This window comes from Diceros bicornis, chromosome 8, assembly GCF_020826845.1.
Source record: "Diceros bicornis minor isolate mBicDic1 chromosome 8, mDicBic1.mat.cur, whole genome shotgun sequence".
Classification (NCBI taxonomy): Eukaryota; Metazoa; Chordata; class Mammalia; order Perissodactyla; family Rhinocerotidae; genus Diceros; species Diceros bicornis.
The window spans coordinates 84,795,342-84,808,321 of NC_080747.1; the positions used below are offsets into that span (position 1 = coordinate 84,795,342).

A 12,980-nucleotide genomic window follows, 5' to 3' on the forward strand; every position below is an offset into this window, starting at 1 on the left:
CTAAAATATGTATTATTCTCGATGGTGGGTAGCTTTTCTATATTGCATAAAGTTTTGAAAATAGTGCTGGGCTGTTTAGAAATTCATTAGTTATTAATGAGGAATAGAATCCATATTAGAAAAATATTCTCTGCAAAAATAAATTTTTAAAGGTATCATTTTACTCTTGGGCATATTTTAACTGTGAACTATCTTCCACATACTTGCATTATTAAGAAGAATACAAAAGAAGTTAAATGTGTTACTATTGCTAATAAATGTAAGAATTATACAGTGTGAAAAATATCTATTCACTCAAATAGAAGAGTCTGTCTTTAATAAGTGCAATTGAGAAAAGTTCTTTGCATACTTCAGCCAATATTTAAATGCTACTAAGATCTTAGCTTTGTGCTATGGACTGGATTGTGCCCTTCCAAAATCCATGTATTAAAGCCCTAACACCCAATATGATGTTATTTGGAGATGGGGCTTAGGGAGGTGATTAGAGTTAGATGAGGTCATGAGGGTGAGGCCTCACTCCAATTGGATTAATGGTCTTTTAAGAAGAGACACCCAACAGCTTGCTTGCTCTCTCTCTCTCTCTCCAGCATCTGAGAACATAGCGAGAAGGCAGCCACCTGCAATCCAAGGAGACAGCCCTCACCAGACACCAACCCTTCTGGCACTTTGATGTTGGCTTCCAGTCTCCAGAACTGTGAGAAAATAAATTTATATGGTTTAAGCTATTCGGTCTATGGTATTCTGTTATGGCAGCCCAGACTGACTAAGACGTTATGAATGGTATTGAGAATTCAAAAGTTGATGTAACTGTTTGACCATAAGGTGTTGTAATGTCCTTCACAAGAGACAAATGAAACCAAAAATGTTAAGATTTCGGTTCAAGAACATCACTACTGATTATAAAGGAAAGATAAAAAACATCAAATACACCTAAATGTATGCAGTCGTCAAAGGCTAAGACTGCATTGGCCTTAAAGAAAACACACATTTAGACCTCCTTTTTATTTAATGTCTAAGTATGTGCCTAAAGCAGTTCCTTATTCAACCCACACTCTCGTTAGGTTCATGACAATGATAGCTGTGTGCCATCCCTAGAAGTAGAGACTCCACACCCAGTGCTCTGTTCACAGTCTTTCCTTCCGCTGAGACTAGAAGGTAACAAACCAGAGGAGGGAGAACACAGCTCGGGAGCTAAGTGCGGGAGGGAACGTAGGTGTAGCATATTCATGACCATGAAGCCACCCAGGGGGCATAATGGCCAGGCTCAAAAATCAGAGTCCATGTGGTCCAACTGCCCGCCGCAGCGTTCCAGGAATAAATGGGGTAGCGACATAAACAGAAAGCAGCACTGTTTCCCTACAAGGAAGGCTGCGTACTTGGACTTCGAGTTCCTCCAACTACAAAACGGTAGGAAAAGGGGAAGCTGCCAATAAATAATTTGCCAAGTCTTCTCAGAATTAACATTCTAAGACTTCCTAAACCTTGATGACTGTTAAGCAGTCCTCTTCAGACTCCAGTTGTGACTCATTCACAGGCTAGGAAACCCACTTACAATGTCACAGTCAGCATTCTGTAAGGAAGTACAAAATGATACAACAAAGCTGGAGAGTTATCATAACTATTGTTATCACACAAAACAAGGGCAAGTACTGCTTAGTCAAACTTCTGCTTCAGTGACGCATGTACGTACCACACACATGTACACTGGATCACAACGTAACAGTCACTGTTCACTGTAAATGGTAGTCAAGAGTTTCAAAGCCGTTACCCTGAAGGATGCCAAAATTGCCCACTGTACATCATTGAAGACACTCTTATACAGACACTTAGGAAAAAAGCAATGCAGTCAAAGAAATATATAGTCAATCCTGTAGGACAGCTGAGAGTCTTGACGATCTGGGCGGCATCTGGTAGAAATTTTGGCTGGGCAGGTGGTCACGGATAATAACACTCAACAGCGGCAACTTAGTCTCCAGAAGGAACAAGGAGGTGGAGAGATGACAGAACTCTAGGCCTTGCCTATGAGGTGAGAATGAGGACGGAATACTAACAGTGTGGCAAAACTGAATCCATGGCAGATCTGATTTATGTAAAGATAGCTATCTACCAGCAAGTAGAATGCAAATAGTTTTATACAGCAGCCTATTTTGGCTTTAAACCATCTTGATTTTTATTACGCTTTGATTTAACAAAGTTGAACCTGAAACAGAGAAAGCAGTTGTTGGAGAAAGGACAGTGTTCTCCTGAGCAGGGACAAACAGGATGAGAGCCCAGCGCCTGAACAGTGAGAGTGACAGCAGAACCGGCAGAACCACTGACAGGAAGTTTACACATCCTCTCAAACACACCCCTTCTTCTCCAACGCAAACAGTGAATAAATTATGAAGCTGGTAGGATCCACCGTGGCTCCTCAGAAAACACTCAGGGTGACTCGCCTGAACGGTGTGAGCCTTAATAAAGCCTCGTGCGCCTTCAGCCCTCCTTCACACGTACGGACTGAGCTGTTCTTCTCTCCACCTATTTGTTCTGACAACACTGCTGTGCTGGAGAGGGCCACGCTGATGTTTGCCGTGGCTGTCTGAGCGCTGTGCCATCAGAGCAGGCTCCAGCCAGCAGAGGTCCCAACGTTCAGTGCGTTGACGCTTCCTAGAGACATCTTCTCAATGCCGCGTTAACGCCTATTCATTAGTCTCTTGCCACCTGAAGGTGGTCTCAACTGGGCCTTACGAGGTACCAAAGGAAGGGAGCAATAGAGGCAAAGGCGTTTAGACCCGTATCATAAACGAGACCCCAAGTTATATTCAAAATCATTGTAGCAAATCGTTCCACAATTTCTTCTGCTGCTTCCCTACCCCTTCTTCCTCACCAGTTCTGACTAGTCAGGAGCTTTCCTGCTTCTTTCCCAGACACATCTTTGTGGGAATGCTGGGGGCTGCTGCAGGAGGGGACGGAGGGAAGGTTGAATGATTAGAGGAAGTTCCTCCCTAAACATTTTATACAGTTGAAATCTCCCTATAATAAATACCAAAGAGTTAGGCAAGATTTGAAATTACAGAACTTAGATAATGATACAGACTCTCTCCTCGATTAAGTCCTCAAAGCCACGGCCTTGCATCTGTCCCTGTGAGGCCTGCATCACCCAGTTCTAGCAAGAGTCCTGCTCGGTCAGTTCAGAGAATTCCCCCATCCTCAGTGTCTGGTCACCCCAGCCTGCCGTCAGCAGGAATCCCGTCAGGTCTGTTTAATCAAAATCCCCCCTACCCCTGAGGTTTCCTCTTAGTAATTTTCCATCCACTCACCCCGACCTTGCTCCTTGGCTACAAATCCCCACTTGTCCATGCCGTATTCAGAATTGAGCCCAGTTCTATACTGAGGGCCCTTTTCCCTCGTTGCAATAGTTCTTGAATAAAACTTGTTTTTATCCCTGTAACTATTGCCAGGCTCTGGTTTTAACAACACCAAGTATAATAACCATATAATTATACTATACATCGCATAAATTCTTTCCTCATTCAACAAATATTTACTGCATCATAAAATTCTCGGTATAATATTGACAGGAGAAGTGGAAGGTGGGGAAGCTGGAGGATGACAACCAAGAAAGAAATAGTACAAAGATAAATAAGTCATAATACCTTCCATCCAGAAACCTAAATAATTTTGGCAGAAATAAATCAGAAATATCAGTATATATAAAACCAGAAAGAAAGTGATAAATTCACAAGAGATGTAATGATAAAGAACTACGAGAGTTCATGTAAGGGAGAAATGATATGCAGAGGAAATAGTCAAAAGCAAGTTTGAGGTTAGAACTCCGGGGAAAACAGAAAGAGGATGTTGCTACTGGAGTGATTAGGGAACCTAGGAAAAGAAGCTCATTTGGGAGGATGGTGGCAAGTTTGGTTTTAAACATTTTAAGCTGTAATGGCTGTGGGACATCAGATGGAAATGACATGAGTGAGCTTTCTCTGAGAAAGGCAGAGGCCAGAGGTAAGGATGTGGCTGTCTTCTGTAAGGAGACAACAGCTGAGTGGGACTGGGGGAGATCATCAGGAGAGAGAGGAGAGAGAAAAGAGGAAAGCTTTGGAAATACATATTTAATTTGTGCAAAAGCAGAAAAGGGAACCAGAGAACAAGACAGAGCAAGATAAGCCCAAAATGTAGGAAATAATCTAGGCCAGTAAAATGTAGTGAATGTCCATTGTTGTTGCCTGCCTGAAATCCCTTCCCCACCACCAGTAACAGACTGCCTCACCACCCCAGGAGCCTCCACCTGTGTGGTTCAGTGGAGGCTGACCAGGGAACATATGACATGTCCACCCTCCAGTAGAACTAGTGAAGAGATCTTCTTCCACTAGGATTGCTATGAGTCTGGGGGCTCCTTAGGCCATTTTTTCTACCATGTGAAAGACGGTGAACTAATAAGTAGAGAAAGATAGGTTTCCAATACCATCACTAATCCCCTGGATACCGGTGTGCCTAAAGCTGGTCTGCCCCTTGACTCTTCAGTTACCTGAGCCAATGAATTCCTTTTTTGACTTAAGCTAATTAAGTTTCTTTCACTTACAAATGAAAGAGTCCTGATTGAGATATAAAGTAATTATTCAAAAGACATTTTTAAAGCTAGCAAATGAATGCTACATCCAGAACCTACAGGAAAACAAAAAAAATAAGTTTTTCCACTCTTTAAACCTTCTCTATTCTTCTTCCGTTTCTCAACACATAGGCTGTTTTCTCTACTTGGCTGTCTTGTCAAATGGTACCCATTAAATAATACAAAACAATAGGACTGTCTGATCCCGTACCCATTACGCCAAGGCCTTCACACCACACCAGAAATGAAATATCATCCCATTCAAAAGCTGCCCAGAGATGGTTTCAGATTCTGTTTTGCCATGGACTGTGCTTCTGGAGAAGCTGAGCGCTCACATTCCCAGTGAGGACGCTGCCAGGCGTGGCTGCGTTCCCTCTTGTGGAGGTAAAGGCAGGGAGAGAGGGCACCTCACAGCACATTTAGACTCAGTGACAATCAAACCCAGAATGAAACCTCAAGTCCAGTCAGTCTTCTAGGTTGTCAAGTAACTGAGCCGCACAAACATTAAATTTCATTACAGAGCTCCAAAGGGAGCAGAGGTACACCTGGGGCTAGAATCCAAGTCTGAAAGAGCCCCATCCAACCTCTTTTCTTTTAGTGACTTCCCTACTCAGCCCTGCTCTGCCACAGCTGTTGTTTTTCAGCAAGAATGGCAAGTATCTTCTGGAATTTGCCAGCTGAGTTGAAAGCCATGTAACCAACCCATGCTTCCCCATATCCCAGGTGAATGACAGGTCTCCCATTCTTTGAAGAGATGCCACAGATAAGAGGTTAAATAAGAATCCATCCAAAATCTTCATCTATTTTACTCTTCTAGCAGCCACTTCTCCTACACTCTCATTCATTTATTCATTCACCAAACAGAGGTTGATCACATCTTCTCTGGGTCAGGTGTTCTGGTAGGTGCTGAGAATAAGACATGGTTCCATTTTCAATAGGCTCACCACTCAGTAAATAAAACATATAGATACAAAACGGACAACTATAATACAACGTGGTAGGTAGAATAATAAAGACATGTGCAAGGTATCAAGAGGGAAGAGGGAAGAGGTCAGGGAAGGCTTCCTGGAGGACCAGATACACGTGCTGCGTCTGAAATGTTAGTTCAGTGCTTCCGATGGCTAGAGAGATAAGATATGAGCCACAAAAATTTAAGTAAGGCAGAAATCAGTAATGCAAGTAAGCATGTGATTAGTTGACAAATGAATTCTATAAACAACAGTCATTACAGGAGTTCTGAGAAGCACATAAAAGCTATAAGCTTAAATATATATAGTCTCTTTTAATCCCCTCACCAACAACTAAAGTAGATTTTAGGAGATATCTGGGATGAAGAGATCATGTCTTAGCAAAGTAAGTTGTCCAAGATTAAACCACTCATAAGAGTTAAAGACAGAATTCAACCAATGTCTTTTGTGTCTTCTGACAGCGAAGCCACTATTCTTGCTGCTATACTCCTATATTTTGGTGGGTTGAACACTGAGAACACAAATAATGAAAGAGTGAACCATTTAGACCCTGGCAAGGAGTCATAGAGTTAAGTTACTCTTAGACCATATTTAGCATCCTACACAAAGAGAGACCTCAAAAACAATCAAACATCAGCCAAATTCAAACATCAGCCAAGTTTTCTCACCATCGTGAGAATTAAGAAGGAAATGCAAGGGGCCGGCCCAGTGGCGTAGTGGTTGAGTTCCTGCGCTCCTCTTCAACAGCGCGGAGTTCGAAGTTTCGGGTCCTGGGCATGGACCTACGCAGTGCTTACCAAGCCATGCTGTCGCAGGCATCCCACACATGAAATAGAGGGAGATGGGCACAGCTGTTAGCTCAGGGCCAATCTTCCTCAGAAAAAAGATGGTCATGATTCTCTGCCCCCCAGTAAGCCCTCCTGTCCGTCAGGCAAACAGGAATATTAGGCAGACAACAGCCATACTCAAGCAGCAGCCAGCCAGAACCTGGCACAACACCCTCTGCCACGTGCTTCACTTCGTGACGTTGCCATGAAGTGCTCCTGCAACAGGATCATCAAGCCAGAATATCTGGGTGTGTGCCATCTTGAAGGCTTTGCTTCCCTATTACTATTTTTTTTTAATTTTTTGTTTATTGCAGTAACGTTGGTTTATAACATTGTATAAATTTCAGGTGTACATCATTATACTTCTATTTCTGCATAGATTACATCATGTTCACCACCCAAATACTAATTACAACCCATCACCACACACATGTGCCAAATTATCCCTTTTGCCCTCCTACCTCCCACCTTCCCCTCTGGTAATCACCAATCAAATCTCTGTCTCTATGTGTTTGTTTATTGTTGTTGTTATCTACTACTAAATGAAGGAAATCATACGGTATTTGACCTTCTCCCTCTGACTTATTTCACTTTGCATAATACCCTCAATGTCCATCCATGTTGTCACAAATGGCTGGATTTCATCGTTTCTTATGGCTGAGTAGTATTCCATTGTGTATATACCACATCTTCTTTACCCATTCGTCCCTTGATGGGCACTTAGGTTGCTTCCAAGTCTTGGCTATTGTGAATAACGCTGCAATGAACACAGGGGTGCATGTATCTTTATGCATTGGTGTTGTCAAGTTCTTTGGATAAATACCTGGCAGCGGGATAGCTGGATCATATGGTAGTTCTATCCTTGATTTTTTGAGGACTGTCCATACTGTTTTCCATAGTGGCTGCACCAGTTTGCACTCCCACCAGCAGTGTATGAGAGTTCCCTTCTCTCCATATCCTCTCCAACACAGGTTGTTTCCTGTCTTGTTACTTATAGCCATTCTGACGGGCGTGAGGTGATATCTCATTGTAGTTTTGATTTGCATTTCCCTGATAGTTAATGATTTTGAACATCTTTTCATGTGCTTGTTGGCCATCTGTATATCTTCTTTGGAGAAATGTCTGTTCAGGTCTTTTGCCTATTTTTTAATTGGGTTGGTAGTTTTTTTGTTGTTGAGATGCATGAGTTCTTTATATATTTTGGAGATTGAGCCGTTATCAGATGTATGGTTTGCAAATATCTTCTCCCAATTGTTAGGTTGTCTTTTGGTTTTGTTGATGGTTTCCTTTGCTGTGCAGAAGCTTTTTAGTTTGATGTAGTCCCATTTGTTTATTTTTTCTATTGTTTCTCTTGCCCAGTCAGACAAGGTGCTTGAAAATATGTTGCTAAGACGGATGTCGAAGAGCGTACTGCCTATGTTTTCTTCTAGAAGTTTCATAGTTTCAGGTCTTACATTCAAGTCTTTAATCCATTTGGAGTTAATTTTTGTGTTTGGTGTAAGGTAAGGGTCTACTTTCACTTTTTTGCATGTGGCCATCCAGTTTTCCCTATTACTATTTTAAACCCAGTATTTTTGCATTCAAGCAAAGAAGTCAGCTTGTTGATTCATCCACTTGAGCTACCATCACAAACTATATGACTATGAGACCAGTACAACTGGCCATAGATTGCTAAGAATTTATTAAGAGGTGGAAAAAGGTGAAGTTGCAAAATAATTATTTAATGGGAAAGAAACCTCTGGAATCCTTGAGTTCACATCTATCCTAGTATTTACTAAAGCTAATACTAATAATATAATACTGTGTGCTTGGCATATACTAGGGCTCAGCAAATTCTTGTTGAATGAATGAACCCCTCACTTGTCTTCATGGTATTTTTTAGAACTGACTGCAAAAACAGTTTAAGTTCATAGTAGTAACCTAAAGAAAATTACAAAAAAGCAAAAGAAGTTAAGTACAGAAAATGAAGTATATGTCAGAGTGTTTCAAATATGGCAACCAGCCAAAGATCCCAAGAGGACAATTTAAATATTTAAATTTAAAAAGGGTGGTTTGAGTTTAACAATTAGAGGCTTGTTTCATGGAACAGCGAACAGTCCCATTAGCTTATTTTTTTTTTTTAGCATTAGACTATATCATTTATTTTAATTTAATGAACTGAGTTTAATTAGACTATTATTTACCTCGTAGTCCAGAGATAATTCATACTTCTGAGTCACGTCACTGGACTGAAGAGGCAACTGACATTTATAGGAATTTACATGCTGCAGTGGGGTGGGGCCAGTAGGCAGTTGCATGCACATCAGAGACAGGTGAAGTCTAGCCATTGACTAAAGAACTCCAGAATAGGAGTAGAGGGTGAACCCACATTTCTCTGATCAGTCTTTAGGGCAGGGCTCATTCACTCTTTGCCACCCTCCCAGCTACTTTTCTTTTTTTTTTCTTTTTTTTTTTTAATTGATGTTTTAATGGTTTCTAACATTGTGACATTTTGGGTTGTACATTTTTGTTTGTCCATCACCATATATATGACTCCCTTCACCCCTTGTGCCCACCCCCCACCCCCACTGCCCCTGGTAACCACAATACAGTTTTCTCTGTCCATGTGTTGGTTTATATTCCACATATGAGTGAGATCATACAGTGTTTGTCTTTCTCTTTCTGGCTTATTTCACTTAACATAATATGCTCCAGGCCCATCCATGTTGTTGCAAATGGGACGATTTTGTCTTTTGTTAATGGCTGAGTAGTATTCCATTGTATATATACACCACATTTTCTTAATCCAATCGTCAGTCGAGGGACACTTAGGTTGCTTCCACTTCTTGGCTATGGTGAATAATGCTGCAATGAACATAGAGGTGCATAAGCCTCTTTGGATTGTTGATTTCAGGTGCGTTGGATAGATTCCCAGTAGTGGGATGGCTGGATCATAGGGCATCTCTATTTTTAATTCTTTGAGGAATCGCCACACCGTTTTCCATAGAGGCTGCACCAGTTTGCATTCCCACCAGCTGTGTATGAGGGTTCCTGTTTCTCCACATCCTCTCCAACATTTGTTGTTTTTTGTCTTGGTGATTATAGCCATTCTAACGGGCGTGAGGTGGTATCTTAGCGTTGTTTTGATTTGCATTTCCCTGATGATTAGTGATGTTGAGCATCTTTTCATGTGCCTATTGGCCATCTGTATATCTTCCTTGGAGAAGTGTCTGTTCATTTCCTCTGCCCATTTTTTGATCGGGTTGTTTGTTTTTTTGTTGTTCAATTGTGTGAGTTCTTTATATATTATGGAGATCAACCCCTTGTCAGATGTATGTTTTGCAAATATTCTCTCCCAGCTGGTTGGTTGTTTGTTCATCTTGATTCTGGTTTCATTTGTCTTATAAAAGCTCTTTAATCTGATAAAGTCCCACTTGTTTATTTTTTCTTTAGTTTCCCTAGTCTGGGTAGGCATGTCATCTGAAAAGATTCCTTTAAAACCAATGTCAAATAGTGTGTTGCCTATATTTTCTTCTATGAGTTTTATAGTTTCAGGTCTCACCTTCAGGTCTTTGATCCATTTTGAGTTAATTTTTGTGAATGGCGATAGCACATGGTCCACTTTCATTCTTTTGCATGTGGCTGTCCAGTTTTCCCAACACCATTTATTGAAGAGACTTTCCTTTCTCCATTGCATGTTCTTAGCACCTTTGTCGAAAATTAGCTGTCCGTATATGTGTGGTTTTATTTCTGGGCTTTCAATTCTGTTCCATTGATCTGTGTGTCTGTTTTTGTACCAGTACCATGCTGTTTTGATTACTACTGCTTTGTAGTATGTTTTGAAGTCAGGGATTGTGATGCCTCCCGCTTGGTTCTTTTTTCTTAGGATTTCTTTAGCTATTCGGGGTCTTTTGTTGCCCCATATAAATTTTAGTATTCTTTTTTCTATTTCTGTGAAGAATGTAATTGGGATTCTGATTGGGATTGCATTGAATCTGTAGATTGCTTTAGGTAATATAGACATTTTAACTATGTTTATTCTTCCAATCCACGTGCAGGGATATCTTTCCATTTCTTTATGTCATCATGGATTTCTTTCAATAATGTCTTGTAGTTCTCATTGTATAGGTCCTTCACCTCCTTGGTAAGATTTATTCCTAGGTATTTTATTCTTTTTGATGCAATTGTAAATGGTATTATCTTTTTGAGCTCTCTTTCTGTTAGTTCATTATTAGCATACAGAAATGCAACTGATTTTTGTAGATTGATTTTGTACCCTGCAACTTTGCTGTAGTTGTTGATTGTTTCTAACAGTTTTCCAACAGATTCTTTAGGGTTTTCTATATATACAATCATGTCATCTGCAAATAGTGAGAGTTTCACTTCTTCATTACCTATTTGGATTCCTTTTATTCCTTTTTCTTGCCTAATTGCTCTGGCCAAAACCTCCAGTACTATGTTGAACAGGAGTGGTGAGAGTGGGCAGCCCTGCCTCGTTCCTGTTCTCAGAGGAATGGCTTTCAGTCTTTCCCCGTTGAGTATGACGTTGGCTGTGGGTTTGTCATATATGGCCTTTATTATGTTGAGGTACTTTCCTTCTATTCCCATTATATTGAGAGTTTTTATCATAAATGGATGTTGTATCTTGTCAAATGCCTTCTCTGCGTCTATTGAGATGATCATGCGGTTTTTATTCTTTGTTTTGTGGATGTGATGTATCACGTTGATTGAGTTGCGGATGTTGAACCATCCCTGCGTCCCTGGTATAAATCCCACTTGATCATGGTGTATGATCTTTTTAATGTATTGTTGTATTCGGTTTGCCAATATTTTGTTGATGATTTTTGCATCAATGTTCATCAGCGATATTGGCCTGTAATTTTCTTTCTTTGTATTGTCTTTGTCTGGTTTTGGTATCAGGGTGATGTTGGCCTCGTAGAATGATTTAGGAAGTGTTCCATCTTCCTCTATTTTTTGGAATAGTTTCAGAAGGATGGGTATTAAATCTTCTTTGAATGTTTGGTAAAATTCACTGGAGAAGCCATCTGGTCCTGGACTTTTATTTTTTGGGAGGTTTTTGATTACTATTTCAATCTCTTTACTTGTTATTGGTCTATTCAGATTTTCCATTTCTTCTTGGTTCAATTTTGGGAGGTTGTATAAGTCTAAGAATTTATCCATTTCTTCTAGATTGTCCAATTTGTTGGCATATAATTTCTCATAGTATTCTCTTATAATCCTCTGTATTTCCGCGGTATCCGTTGTAATTTCTCCTCTTTCATTTCTAATTTTATTTACTTGAGCCTTTTCTCTTTTTTTCTTAGTAAGCCTGGCTAAGGGTTTGTCGATTTTGTTTATCTTCTCGAGGAACCAACTCTGTTTCATTAATCTTTTCTACTGTTTTTTTTGGTCTCAATTTCATTTATTTCTGCTCTGATTTTTATTACTTCTCTCCTTTTGCTCGCTTTGGGCTTTGTTTGTTCTTCTTTTTCTAGTTCTGTTAGGTGTAATTTAAGGTTGCTTATTTGGGCTTTTTCTTGTTTGTTAAGGTGGGCTTGTATCGCTATGAGTTTCCCTCTCAGGACCGCTTTTGCTGCATCCCATATGGTTTGATATGGCATATTATCATTTTCATTTGTTTCCAGATAGTTTTTGATTTCTCCTTTAATTTCATCAATGATCCATTGGTTGTTCAGTAGCATGTTGTTTAATCTCCACATTTTTGTCACTTTCCCAGTTTTTTTTTCCTGGTTCATTTCCAGTTTCATAGCCTTATGGTCTGAAAAGATGCTTGTTATGATTTCAATCTTCTTAAATTTATTGAGGCTTGCTTTGTTTTCCAACATATGGTCTATCCTAGAGAATGTTCCATGCGCGCTTGAGAAGAATGTGTAGTCAGCTGTTTTTGGATGGAGTGCTCTGTATACGTCTACTAGGTCCATCTCGTCCAGTTTTTCATTTAAGTCCACTATTTCTTTATTGACTTTTTGTCTGGATGATCTATCCATTGTTGTAAGTGGGGTGTTAAGATCCCCTACTATTATTGTGTTGTTGTTGATTTCTCCTTTTAGGTTTGTTAATAGTTGCTTTATGTACATTGGTGCTCCTATGTTGGGTGCATATATATTTATAAGTGATATGTCTTCTTGATGGAATGTCCCTTTTATCATTATATATTTCCCTTCTTTGTCTTTCTTAACCTGTTTTATCTTGAAGTCTACTTTGTCTGATATGAGTATGGCTACACCTGCTTTCTTTTGTTTGCCATTAGCTTGGAGTATTGTCTTCCATCCTTTCACTCTGAGCCTGTGCTTGTCTTTAGTGCTAAGATGTGTTTCCTGAAGGCAGCATATTGTTGGGTCTTACTTTTTAATCCATCCTGCCACTCTGTATCTTTTGATTGGAGAGTTCAATCCATTTACATTTAGGGTAATTATTGATATATGAGGGCTGAATGTTGCTGTTTTGTCACTTATTTTCTGGTTCTTCTGCATTTCCTTTGTTTCTTGTCCCATTTGTTTTGGACTGCCAATTCAGTTTGGTTGTTCTGTCTTATGATTCTTCTAGTTTTCTCTTTGTTTATCATATGTGGTTTTGTTTTGATTATTTGTT

General features: G+C 40.0%; 1 protein-coding gene across 1 annotated transcript in view; it reads right to left on the reverse strand.

The window, feature by feature from the left end:
- SLC39A8 (solute carrier family 39 member 8) overlaps window positions 1-12,980 on the reverse strand; it is a 91,786-nt gene that overhangs the window by 62,311 nt on the left and 16,495 nt on the right. The gene's annotated exons all lie outside the window — the stretch shown is intronic.